Raw genomic sequence first — 13,316 nt, 5'->3', positions numbered from 1 at the left:
AAGCCTTGGACTGGATCATCTCATTCCTCGCTGGAAGAACGCAAAGAGTCCGACTTCCCCCATTCTACTCAGAGGCCACTGAAGTCATCTGCGGCGTACCTCAAGGATCCTCACTCAGTCCCACCCTCTTCAACGTCTACATGAGTCCCATCGCCTCCATCGCGCGCCATCACAACCTCAACATCATCTCTTACGCCGACGACACCCAGCTGATCCTCTCCCTCACCAAAGACCCCAACACCGCCAAAACCAATCTTCACGAAGGCATGAAAGAAGTAGCTGAATGGATGAAACATAGCCGCCTAAAACTCAACTCAGACAAAACGGAAGTACTCATCCTAGGATCTTCCCCCTCAGCTTGGGACGACTCCTGGTGGCCTTCAGCGCTGGGCGCAGAACCCACACCCACAGACCATGCACGCAACCTTGGCTTCATCCTAGACTCCTCCCTCTCGATGTCCAGACAAGCCAACGCCGTCTCGTCCTCCTGCTTCAACGTACTTCGCATTCTCAAAAAGATCTTCCGCTGGATCCCCCTCGAGACAAGAAAGACTGTCACCCACGCACTGGTCACGAGTCGACTGGATTATGGTAACACACTTTACGCTGGAATCACAGCAAAATTACTGAAAAAACTCCAGCGCATCCAAAAGGCGTCAGCAAGACTCATATTAGACATCCCACGCCAAGATCACATCACCGGACATCTAAAAGACCTCCACTGGCTTCCCGTTAACAAAAGAATTACTTTCCGCCTTCTCACCCACGCACACAAAGCCCTCTACAATCGAGGACCCGAATGCCTCAACACTCGACTGTCCTTCTACAAACCCACCCGCCAACTTAGATCGTCCAATCTTGCCCTCGCCGCAGTCCCACGCATCCGAAAATCCACCATGGGTGGCAGATCCTTCTCCTTCCTGGCTGCCAAGACCTGGAACTCGCTCCCCACCCACCTCTGCCTTACTCAGAATCACATCTCCTTCAGAAAAGAACTTAAAACCTGGCTTTTCGACAAATAATTAACCCCTTCCCCTAGCGCCTTGAGACCCTCTGGGTGAGTAGTGCGCTCTATAAATACCAGAACTTGAACTTGAACTAAGAGACCTGCCAGTGATTATTTGCTCTATAAATCCCAGTTATTATAATATAACATATATGTGGTAAATGGAGGGATTTGTCTGAATCAGATTGCATGGGGACTGGGTGGGCTTGAGTGGAGTCAGAGTGTGACCTTGGTTGGGACCAAGGTGGATTTGGTTCAGGGTCGGACACCGAAGGTGGCAACGCATTCACCTCGGGTGATGTGCGGAATGTTGCTGATGTGAAAGATACCAGCAGAAGTCTTAGATTTCGAATAGAAGTCTGCACTGGAGTCCGTATTGAACAAGAGATGAGTTCCAGAGGCTCAGATGGTGCTCAAGACACATCTGCCCTTGGTAACCTGGCTGTAGGCCCCTACGAATCCTTGGGGCACAGTGGCACTCCAGAGGAAGCCAGAAGAGTGCCAGAAAATGCTCTATGGCCTCCCTAAAGGCATCAAACTGTGGCAGCATCGCAGCTGATCCAGGGAAATCGGGGTGCATTGGGATGAACTGAGGGATTGGTTCCTCAATTGTAGGTTGGGCGAAAGATCGAGTGGCGCTTTAAAACTCTTGCGCCTTCTCAATAGCTCGAGACCTGCTGGAAAGGGTTGAGCCCTTTTTCAAGCTCTTGTGCTTGTGCTTTGACTTCAGACTTTGACTTACCGGATGACCATAACCATAGCGAGGGCATTTAGTGTGATCGGTTTTGAGAGAGGGAATGGGTATGCACCCTTGACTTAGAGCGAGACAGCAGGACTTACATGGCTTCTTTCGATGTTGGGTGATCCTCAGCTTTGCTTCACGGTCTCAAATTGCCATAGTTGCATGTGGGCATATTCCTCATATGACTTGGAGTTTTACCTCGAGCCCAAACACCAGAGTCATACCTTCTGCAAGTAATTCAACAACATCTGTTTATTACAGTTGTGGTATGTATTGAACCTGATAGTTTTAGGTAGGTACATGGTTCCCTTGTACACTGGAGTTTTTTTTTTAAACTTGTCAACTAAAAAAAGGCAGAAGAGCTCCGGATCTGTATTAGAATGCACAGAAAGTAAGGAACTGATATCAGGGCACAGGAATGCCATATATACGCAGCTCTGATCTGTCACTTCTGGTGCAGAACGGAGTACATGAGGAGCCGCATGGTGTCACCTAGTGGGTCACTGCAGCGGTGCTATGAAAATGTCTGGATCCAGTCTAGTGCCTGGGGATATTCTAAAGGTGAGGAATCCGTGCTCCGCAGTATCCATCAGAGCATTAGCTTCTTACTATAATCTACTGTGTTGAGTACAATTCTTGCAATATATAGACTCTTTTACAGTAGACATGTGCATTAGCCAACAACCCTCTCTCAGTATTGCTTCTTAAAGCTTTTGTTGATCACATAAGGTCTAGTGATAGCTGTGTTGTCAGGCCAGACCTACAAGGCATTACTTTCTGTATACAATACATTCATTAGAGAACACATTATCTGTGTGATCATTTATTATACTATTGAGATGACATTCTTGAAATAGTTCTTCGTGTATTGCATTGCAAGAAGGTAGAATTATACACCAAACACATAAAAGGTGATTGAATGCTTGGTAGCGATTGCCAGTGGTTTAGACTATTAGAAAACATTCCTTCCATCACATTTTGTGTATTTGATGTAACACTTGAAGTAGCCAAGTTATATCCAGATGCAGGTTCCTTGCTCCTTGTGGCACAGGACCCAAGCTCTACCTCACTGACAAGGTCTAATATGGCCAACTCCAATATAGGATTGTTTGTGTTCGCTTTTGGAGGGGGCCCTGCCCAGTAGTTGAAAATGGACTGTTACCATGAGGAGCATGGTCAGCTCTGATTTGTATAGGATGGATCTCTGTCTAGAGCAGAATGCTACTAAGAGCGATTGACACTAGTTTAAACTATTTGCATGCATTCTTCCCATCAATGTTTGTGTATGGAATGATGTTATGTTATGTTATGTTATGTTAAAATCATTTTTTACTGCGCTCGGTCACCAAACGGTTTCATGGCGCTCCTACACCAATACACCAACAGTCAATAGCATGAAGTCAGAGGGTAACACTTCTGTTTACTACCCCTCACCCTGCCTCTCCCCCTCCCCACGTCACCGCCCGGCAGCTACTCCCACCACCGACCGCTACTGATAGAGGGAGACTACTGTTGTACTACTGTTGTACTCTCTACAGTTCAAAAGTCCTAAAAAAATCCGAGATATCTTTGGGCATCTTCAAAGCCCACCATGGGAAGATCATTACCCTTATGCATTATGTCCAGCATGATGGAGGCAGATAAGAGGATTTGCCTTCAGAATAGTTTGCTCCTGGGGCCATATTATACATGGGGCACATTTTCCTGGATTGCGCTGGGCGCTCCTTTCAAACGGTGCACCCAGCACAATCCAGGAAAATGTGCCCCATTATGATGAATGTGCTGCCCCAAAGGAAGCTGCAAACTCACGCTGCCCTGGGGGCAACGCATTCATGTGAAAAACGAAGCAGCTGCTTTAAAGCCTCTCTTTGTTTTCACAGTACAGGTGGCAACCTGCATGCACTTTAAAGGGGATTAGCGATCCCCTTTCAAGGGGATGTCTGAGGGGTCCATGGGACCCCCTTTCTCCCCGCCCGAGGGCTGCTCTCAGGGGGTGCACTGACAGGGTGCCACCTAAAAAGTGGCGCCCTGACAAGACGCCCCTAACAGCTTCTTTGCCTCTGCTGCGGCAGCGGGCGTGTTGCGACGAATCCGGTCTGTATGGAGAGGAAGGCCACTTGTATGGATTCCGGTGCGAAGGTTCCGTAGGAAGTTTGTTCTCGCAAAGGCACAATGCGACGATCTCGTAGCGGCTGCGCCGATCTCCGGGGCGACGATGCGCGATCCAGCTGCGATCTCTCTCTTGCAGCTCCTCGATGCGATGGCTCTGCGACGATGTTCGCTGTGACGTGATGCGGTTCGCAAGCAAGCGGTGCAGCGATCTCACCCAGCGACCACAGGCTCTGCGACGACACTCGCAGCAAGGATATATGATGTTAGCACGCATACTTTTAGCACGCATACCATTACCACGCATTTTTTACAACGCAGGACCTTTTACAACGAATACCTTTACAACGCATTATACTACAACGCAGATACTATTACAACGCATACCATTACAACGTAAGTATAGGTAAGTATATAATATTTTTAAATAATGTAATTAATAATTATTTAAATATTTTAATTAATTATTAAATATTTTATTCTTACATATTTTAATTAATTATACAAATTTTTATTTAATAATTTGTAAATATATATGTTAAAAATACCCCTGTACCCCAAAACCCAAACCCAACCCTGAACCCTAAAAATACCCCTGTACCCCAAAACCCAAACCCAACCCTGAAACCTAAAAATACCCCTGTACCCCAAAACCCAAACCCAGCTCTGAAACCTAAAAATACCCCTGTACCCCAAAACCCAAACCCAGCCCTGAACCCTAAAAATACCCCTGTACCCCAAAACCCAAACCCAGCCCTGAACCCTAAAAATACCCCTGTACACCAAAACCCAAACCCAACCCTGAAACCTTAAAATACCCCTGTACCCCAAAACCCAAACCCAGCCCTGAAACCTAAAAATACCCCTGTACCCCAAAACCCAAACCCAGCCCTGAAATCTAAAAATACCCCTGTACCCCAAAACCCAAACCCAGCCCTGAAACCTAAAAATACCCCTGTACCCCAAAACCCAAACCCAGCCCTGAAACCTAAAAATACCCCTGTACCCCAAAACCCAAACCCAACCCTGAAACCTAAAAATACCCCTGTACCCCAAAACCCAAACCCAGCCCTGAAACCTAAAAATACCCCTGTACCCCAAAACCCAAACCCAACCCTGAAACCTAAAAATACCCCTGTACCCCAAAACGCAAACCCAACCCTGAAACCTAAAAATACCCCTGTACCCCAAAACCCAAACCCAACCCTGAAACCTAAAAATACCCCTGTACCCCAAAACCCAAACCCAACCCCCCATATAAATGTTTTTAAAAAAAGATAAACTTACCTATACTTACGTTGTAATGGTATGCGTTGTAATAGTATCTGCGTTGTAGTGTAATGCGTTGTAAAGGTATTCGTTGTAAAGGGTCCTGCGTGGTAATAGTTTCGTTGTAACAGTATTTCGTGCTAAAAGATGCGTGGTAACAGTTACATAGCTCGCAGCAATGATAGTCTTCCCGCACCGGTCTGGTGCGTCCCGCCAACGATGCGACGGCTCTGGCAGCGGCAACAGGCTCTGCGACGATCTCGGCCTTCGTAGCGGCAGGAATTTCCTCGCACTGTCGGGGATGCGCTCCGCAGCGAGCGATGCGATAACTTTTCTGTAGCAAAGTCTTTAAATCTTGGTTTCCAGCTTCTCAGCACAGGTACAAATTCCAGAGGCACCACACAAGGGCCACGCACTCCAGGAAGGACAGAACTCTATCAGTAGAGCTCAGGGGAAGTTGGGGGTGAAGTCCTTTTGTTCCTGGGACTTCAAAACAGGGAGCCAGCTCTTCTCAGGTCCTTGAAGATTCCTTCAAGCAAGGGGACACAGCACAAAGCAAAGTCATTCCCCTCTCCTTGGCAGCAAAGCAACAGCAGGGCAATCCAGCAGAGCAACAGCTGGACAATCTTCCTTCTTCAGTTTCAGCTTTCTCCTTGGCAGAGGTTCCTTCTTGATTCCAGGATGATCTAATTTTCTGTTGTCAGGGGTCCTGAACTTATACACCTAAAAGTCTTTGTCCTCTTTGTGCAAGTGGGCCCTGAGCCCGGTCTGAACCCTTTCTGGGTGTTCCTTGAGCACTTTGTTTTTCTGGTTTCTCCTTTCCTTTCAGAGTGAGGGGCAGGGTCGTGAGCCGCCCAGCAGAAGGTGGAGCCAGAATTGTGGAAGGCAGGTACAGCCCTATTCAGGCTCAGGTGCTATCTCCTCCCACCACTCAAGTTGCAAATGCAGTCATTCAGCCTAGGGCTGACTCCGCCAGCCTCCTGGGGAATCCCCAGCCCCTGTCACTCTCAAACCAGACAGTCAATACATAAACAGGCCAAGGCACACAGAAAGGGCAGATAAGAGAACAGCAACTTTCTAAAAGTGCTGTTCTCAAACACAGGATTTAAAAACAACCTTTCCTAAAAGATGTGTTATTAAATTCTGAGTTCAGGGATACCAGACTTTTATGTCCTATCTTGTTCCTAAGGGAAGATCTGCTGGTAGCCACTGTAGCCAGCATCCCCCTATGATAGCCTATGGAGCAAGATGGCCTTGCATCAGTGAAAAACGAAAATGGCTGTAATTCACTACCAGAGCATGTCACCTGCACAAGTATATGCTCTACCATTCACATACACTGCCCCCTGCCCAAGGGGGTACCTTGGGCCTTCCAAAGGGGTGACCAATGTGTACAAAAAGGGAAGGGTTAGGCCTGGCCAGTGGGGACACTGACCAGAAGGACATGGCAGTTCACAGACTGCACACAGGCACTGCGGTGGCAGGCCTGAGACACCATTCTAGGGCTACTCATGTGGGTGGCACAATCAGTGCTGCAGGCCCACTAGTAGCATTTGTCATCACCACCCCTGGCACATCCAGTGCACTTTACTAGGGACTTCATGGTGATACAAATATGCCAATCATGTACATCCAATCATAATAACAATTTACACAGGGAGCACTTACACTCTCGCACTGATCAGCAGTGGCAGAGTGTCCAAAGCATCTAAACCAGCAAACACGAAACCCAACACAGCATCAAAAATACAGGAGGTAGAGGCCAAAAAGACAGGGGAACCACGCCAAAGATGCCAGGTCTAACAACATGCAAATGAGGGAACGCCCCCTTAATATAGCGCTTGCGCTTTGTGTGTGCTATCACTATCGGTATTACAGAAGGGGATGCACAAGCGACTGCGGCCTCTTCTGTAACACAAAAAGTGCCCTGGGTGCATGTAAAGTGGGCGCAAACACAGGCAGTAGGTCCACATATAGTGTGATTTTCTGTTGACTGCAAAAGTCCAAGTAAAGTTTGAGGTCTAGTGCAGGTTCAATACAGTACCTAACTTCATTTGAAACATTGGCCACTAGACTATTTAAAAGCAAGGATGTTTTGCAGTCTCTTCCCCAATTTGGGACACTGAGAATCAGTCTTTGCTGCATTTAGATGTAAACTCCAGCTTTCAAGCTAGACAGCTAAGCAATACCCTTTTCATTAGGCAGACATATGTGGAATAATAACACAAGGGCAAAATGACAAATGAATCCTAGATAAAGATAAAAACAAAGCTCACATACAATGCTATTAATTTGTGCCAAAATCGAGGAAAGGCGGCATAAGTGAAGGCCATTATTGCCGACTATGCCATCAGGGGATTGAGACTCTGCTCCATATTATATGTATCCAGTTTTGGTCAACCAATGAAGAAGCCTATTAGGATGAGAGTTCCTAGACCGGGGACTAATGTCTTGCAGGACCAGGCCTTAGGGTCAGTTGGTAAGGGCTGCCACAGAACTTGATATATGGTTCCGCCAATCCCGTCAAGTTACGTAAACCTGCATGAGCAGGTACAATGGATAAGCAAGGGCGGGCTGCTAAGGACAAGGGTAGTAGCTGCTCCCTATACTGTCATTCTAAGTCAAAAATCGCTTAAATCAGCAGCCATTCACTGCACATCAACCCTTTAACAGCACATAGTTTTGCACAATGGCACTTTATTGGTAGAATTGCCACTGACCACTTAGTAAAGCACATATATTTTACCCGCTCCATGGACCTGCACACAGGCACTTTAACCGCTCTTAGTCTTGACCAGTGATATTAATCTGCAGAAACACAACCCGCTGCATCGTAAAGAACTCTCACGATAACCAACCAGGGAAAAGGCCTGTTTGCGATCAATTACCATTGAATTGTGGGAAGGCATGGGCAGGTTGGTTCTCCCGACTGCCTTTTATTATTTGTATTCATCATTTTTATTCATCTACTTGTGAAGGGCAGCAAATAATGAGAAGGCTTACTGGTTAAATCTGAAATGGTTGCAGCTGATGTATAATTCGTTTTAGACTTCTTCTTCTTAGAAGTCTTGTACGGTGTGATTTGAGTTGTGTTTATGGATTTAATTGACTAATAAACTATTTATTCATTCATTCATTCATATAAAACTATCCCTCCTCTTGAATACCTTTCCCATTCCCTCTACACTACTCTGTGCTAATTTGCCGAAACACGGAAAGCCCAAATAAGATGCGCACTAATGCCTAGGACTGAGGTCTATGGCGTGTTCGATCAAGATTCTTACGCAGAGCTTTAACATTCTACAGCAGATAAATAAGTACCAATAAGTAGAGCATTTGTACAAATATTAAATCCCACTATTAGCAGAATCACGAAGGGTTCCACACTCCAGGATAAAATACCCCATCTATTCATACCTTGCATGAGAGCTGTCACCACTCAGATGTTAGACATCTGCTGGAACCTACATCTAAAACTGTGAGACCATGGTAGCTCAACGGCTTGAACCATGACATTGTCTCGAATCAACAGAGTCAACCCCTAGCTCTCAACCAGGTCACTCGTATTCACCCTAGATACTGACCTCTCCTTCAAGGAACATATCACCAAGAAAATCAAGACAACTTGCTACCAGCTTTACATACTTGAAACCATTCCAGCAGAAAGCTTACCACTTCTGGGCCCACATAGCCTGGTCTGGAGGTGGAAAAGTGTATAAAAAGAAGAAAAAAAAGACATCAAGACTTCTCCATCTGTGTACCCAGGGTCTAGAATGACACCTGCATATCCATTAAGACCAGCCCAACCCTGACTCAATTTAGAAAAGAACTGAAGGCACATCAATTTATAGAAAGCAACATTATTAAGCAGTAACATTCCACTTCTGCTCTCAAAACCCATCTACACTATCAATCACTTGTTGACTGTACCTTTCCAATTGTCCCTTTACATGGCTTGGCTTCCTTTTGGCTATGTTAACATTACACAAATACTACGCACCTACACGAAGTATAGTATAGTGCAACTGACAAGGTATTGTTATGGGTTCAAGACTAGGTGCCTGACTCAGCCCTAAGATAGTCCTGCAAGTGCTCTTTGGCAGCATTGAGAACCCTCGGGATGTCAGCGCTGTGACCCAACCATCACACAATGAATCTCATTCCTGATTTTCAAGCTTCCCCTGCAGTTCGGTTATGTTACACTGCACTTTTGTCCTGGCTATCAGCAACCTACAGCAATCAATATAATTGTATTGGTGGGTGAAACACACCACCCTGCCAATGCAGCTCCAGCTTTCTCACACAAATACAACCAGACTCTCTCTCTCAAAAAAAACATGCACACACTCACTCTCCTGATTGATACAGCTGTGCGGACCCCACTGATTTGCAAACCCCCCTAAACAATGAATCAAGTAATACATACCTCTACTAGTACACTCAAGACCGGATCTGCAGCGCCTCACATCACTTTAGTTCACAGTGGAAGACATGCTGCTCTACTGGTACACTCTCATTCACTCCTTTCCTGCAGCAGTCTCAGCTAAGCAGCTCTCGCTCTCCTTACACACAAGCAGACACATCTCTACCAATACACTCATCCTTGACCACAAGCAGGCAACACATTCCACATCTGGAGGAAGGATGGCTCCACAAGAACTCTTTAGTAATAACCTGCGCGCGCACACACACACACACACGCACACCCACACACACACACACACACACACACCCACACACGCACACACACACACCTGTTACTCCTGCTAGCCATGCCTCAAAGAGTGACAATGAACTTTGACAATTGTCTCCTGGCGTGCTGTGCCTTCTCTATTTTAGTCCTCATTGACATACACACAGGACCAACACCGTGAATTCTCTACCTGGGAAGCCATTCATTTAGCTATTTGTGACTTACAAACTAATACTTTTTGCCAATTAACATAATTCTGAACTGCTGAGTAGTCTTCTAGTCATTGTAACGCACACACTCATGTGTACCCAAGCACACTGCCATGCACATTCTATATATGTTTGTGAAAGTGCATGTGCACCCTTTGGGATATCTTGGTTCTGAGTTGCATGTTTTATTAACCCAGTTCAATGGTACTCATTTTACAAACCTTGGTAGGATGAAAGGCTGAGTAGACCCACCAGGATTGAACCTGTAACCATGAGGTTAAACAAATGTTCCTGCATATATACCTGTGCATACAGTTATGTTCTCACTTTCTCATGTAAAATCTCATTCAGTAATACATTGTTTTGTCTGTAATGCATTGCTTTGGGTCACTGCCACAGGGACTAGCCAATACACAGTATCTATTTCAGATCATGGGTGCGTCCTGTACTGGACTTTGACACAACTCCATTCTTTACAGCCAGGGAAAAGGTCAGTTTATGAGGTGACTCGTGTAGCCAGTCAGTTATGGCATGCACTCGGATTGACCGTAAATACTGGGTGTGGGGGGTGTTCCACCACCTTCTGTCCATAGATATGTCCCTAGTCAAAGGAAGCAATCTACACCAAACACCTTGTTTGCTAAGAAAAGTAATTTCTTACACTGCATGCAACAGAATACTGGTACACAGCGTAATATCAATACTCCCGTAAAGAACTATTGGCTTTAATGTATGATTTTCACAAAAAATAAGTCAAGCCTACTGCCTTGGTTGTCATTTTTCTTAGTTAGCAGATCAGGCCTATGAAACAATAAGGCATATATCCTTAATTATTGGCTCATCAGCATAACCAATTCATCATACTATGTTGAACATAATTTTCCAAAAGGGTAACGCTCAAGTATACAGTCATAACATTAAAAATATGTTCATAATTAGAGTTAGGAAAACAATATAAAATGTCGCCTATTAGGGACCAACAAGAATTCTCACAGTAAAAAATCTTCAACCCCTGGGCTTTTGTCAAAGAGGTAAAATACCAGATCCCTTATATATTGTAGTAATCTGGAGGAATCAATATAACTCAAGTCCTGTTTACAGGATTTAACACAGTGTGACATCAATGATTCCCTAAAGAGCTATTGGCTTTAATATGTTTTCCCAAACAATAAGTCGGACCTACTGCTTTCGTCCTAACTTTTCACAATAAACAGATCAGACGTATGGGATGTTACATAACTTTTCCCAATGAATCAATCTTGTCTATAACCGTATTTGTTTACTCGTCAACATGAAGAACTCAGGCCTAAACTACTGAGCACAATCTTTGCCACCAGCATCGGCCATCAGTGTACAGTAATAAAATTACAAATATATAACAAATGGCAAACATATACAACCCCTTCTAAAAATGGGAGAGCAAGGATTCTCAAAATACAAACCTGTCCTCAGGGTTTGTCACAGGGGGTAATCAACACCAAATCCTTGGCCAACTATGGTAATCTCCAAGATTACATGTAACTTTTTTTGTAACGTGTCCTAATAAATAGATCAGACCTAGAGAATCTGACATACATTTTCTAGTGAACCAATCAAACCTATATCCTTCATCATAGACTTGTCACCGCAACCAACCAAGGCCTCCTGTATTGCACATAAACTGGAAACCATCAGGCACACAGTGTTACAAATACAAATGACAAATATATACAAAATGACACTTAGCAAAATATTATACAACCACTCTGAAAAAGGCTTAACAGGAATTATTATATAGCAAATGTTTATCATAAAAAGTGTCAGAGGGGGTAACCAACACCTAAACCCTTGCCTACTATGGTAATCCCTCACGTTCCGTGTAACAAAGTGTATGCCTACCGCCTTTAGCACGGTGTAACAATCCACCCGTAAACGCATATTGCCTTTAACAAAAGCTTTTCCTAATAAATTGCCAGGCTTAACGACTTTCTCAGAACTTTTCATAATAAACATATCAGAAGTATGGCCTCTGACATAAAATTACTCAAAGAACTAATCAAGCCTCAGAATTTGTCCCTGCTCAACCAACACCAAAGTCTTGGCCCGCTATGTTAATCTCAGAGAATCCATGTAACAGAATATCAGTCTACAACCTTCAACACATTGTAATAAAACACCACCCTTACATGTCTATTGGGTCTAATACATGCATTTTACAATAAGTAAGGCCCACTACCTTTGTCGCAACTTTTCCTACTAAACAGACTGACTTATGACAGCAAACAATCATGTCTATTGCCTTTATTATTGGCTTATCACTATTACCAGCTCGGGCACACAGAATTCTGCCATATCGAGCATAGGCTTTCCCACAAGGCAAAAAGTAAAATATGAGCACTCTCTTCAGTGGAAACACAAAACGTCTGCCAAATTCAGAGATGCACTCAAGAAAATCAAATTTGGGTGGAGCCAAGGCCCCTCACTCATCAGTCACAAAATTAAAAATACCTTCAAATTTACGGTTGGCAAAACAATATACTACCAGTCCCAGGATGCATGTCTGCGGTCAAGGGAAGACCTGGTTTTGTAGTTCGGGCTGGACTGTTCCCATGAGGCACTGGGTCAGACTGATTTACAAATGGCTGGGTCTGAATTGGGGTGGTGAAGTGAGCTAAAGAATGATGATGGATTCATCCCAGATCTCATAGTGACTGGGGGTGACTGTCTGAAAAGAGTCAAGACTGATTTGCATATGGCTGTTTTAATGTGGTTAACACAAGGTAAATGCTGCTCCCCCCCCCCACCCTTACCTGCACTGGACGTGCCTGGAGCCAAATCCTCTCTCTCAGTCGTGTTGCTTGAAGCTCTTTTTCTGTTGGTCACATGTGGACTGGGGACAGCTGCTATGTCAGGCCAGAGCCAAGGAGTAGAAATGATCTTCAGCAATTGAAGCAGAAGAGGCGTCACGACAGCTTCAGTGTTGAAATTGTTGATTGGAATTTGCCACACGCTGTTACTGGAAGGGACCTGGCCGGTCTCCATGAAGGTGCAATGACCTTGTCCAGTTTGTTTGCTTTAAACAAATATACCGTTAGGAAACAACACTTTTATTAAATGGCCTTTGCACCCTGTGGAGTCTCCCACTCCACTGGCTACTGATAACTCCAGGGTCACATTCTCTCTCGGACAAACTAACTCCAGACTGGCACAGGTCATTCTAAGATCAACATTTGCGTTACTCAAAGAGGTAGTTGGCCTAACCTCGGACCTCGGAGCTGGGAAACCAGGCTCGACTCGAGTCTTGGCAGG

The 13,316-nt window shown here is 44.9% G+C and overlaps 1 protein-coding gene across 3 annotated transcripts in view; it reads right to left on the bottom strand.

Moving 5' to 3' along the window:
• The window catches only part of LOC147662653 (zona pellucida sperm-binding protein 3 receptor-like), a 351,878-nt gene extending 338,906 nt beyond the window's left edge, over positions 1–12,972 (bottom strand). For 2 of the 3 annotated variants that reach the window (XM_086951017.1, XM_086951019.1), the window contains exon 1: positions 12,818–12,949. The gene's annotated coding sequence lies outside the window, so the exon portion shown is untranslated. Of the gene's footprint in view, positions 1–12,817 lie in introns of all 3 variants that reach the window. The other variant, XM_086951018.1, reaches the window with a different exon arrangement.
• Positions 12,973–13,316: the final 344 nt, after the last annotated feature.

This window comes from Lissotriton vulgaris, unplaced genomic scaffold, assembly GCF_964263255.1.
Source record: "Lissotriton vulgaris unplaced genomic scaffold, aLisVul1.2 SCAFFOLD_1031, whole genome shotgun sequence".
NCBI lineage: Eukaryota > Metazoa > Chordata > Amphibia > Caudata > Salamandridae > Lissotriton > Lissotriton vulgaris.
The sequence above is the reverse complement of the archived record's forward strand: the minus strand, read 5'-3'. Positions and strand labels throughout refer to the sequence as shown.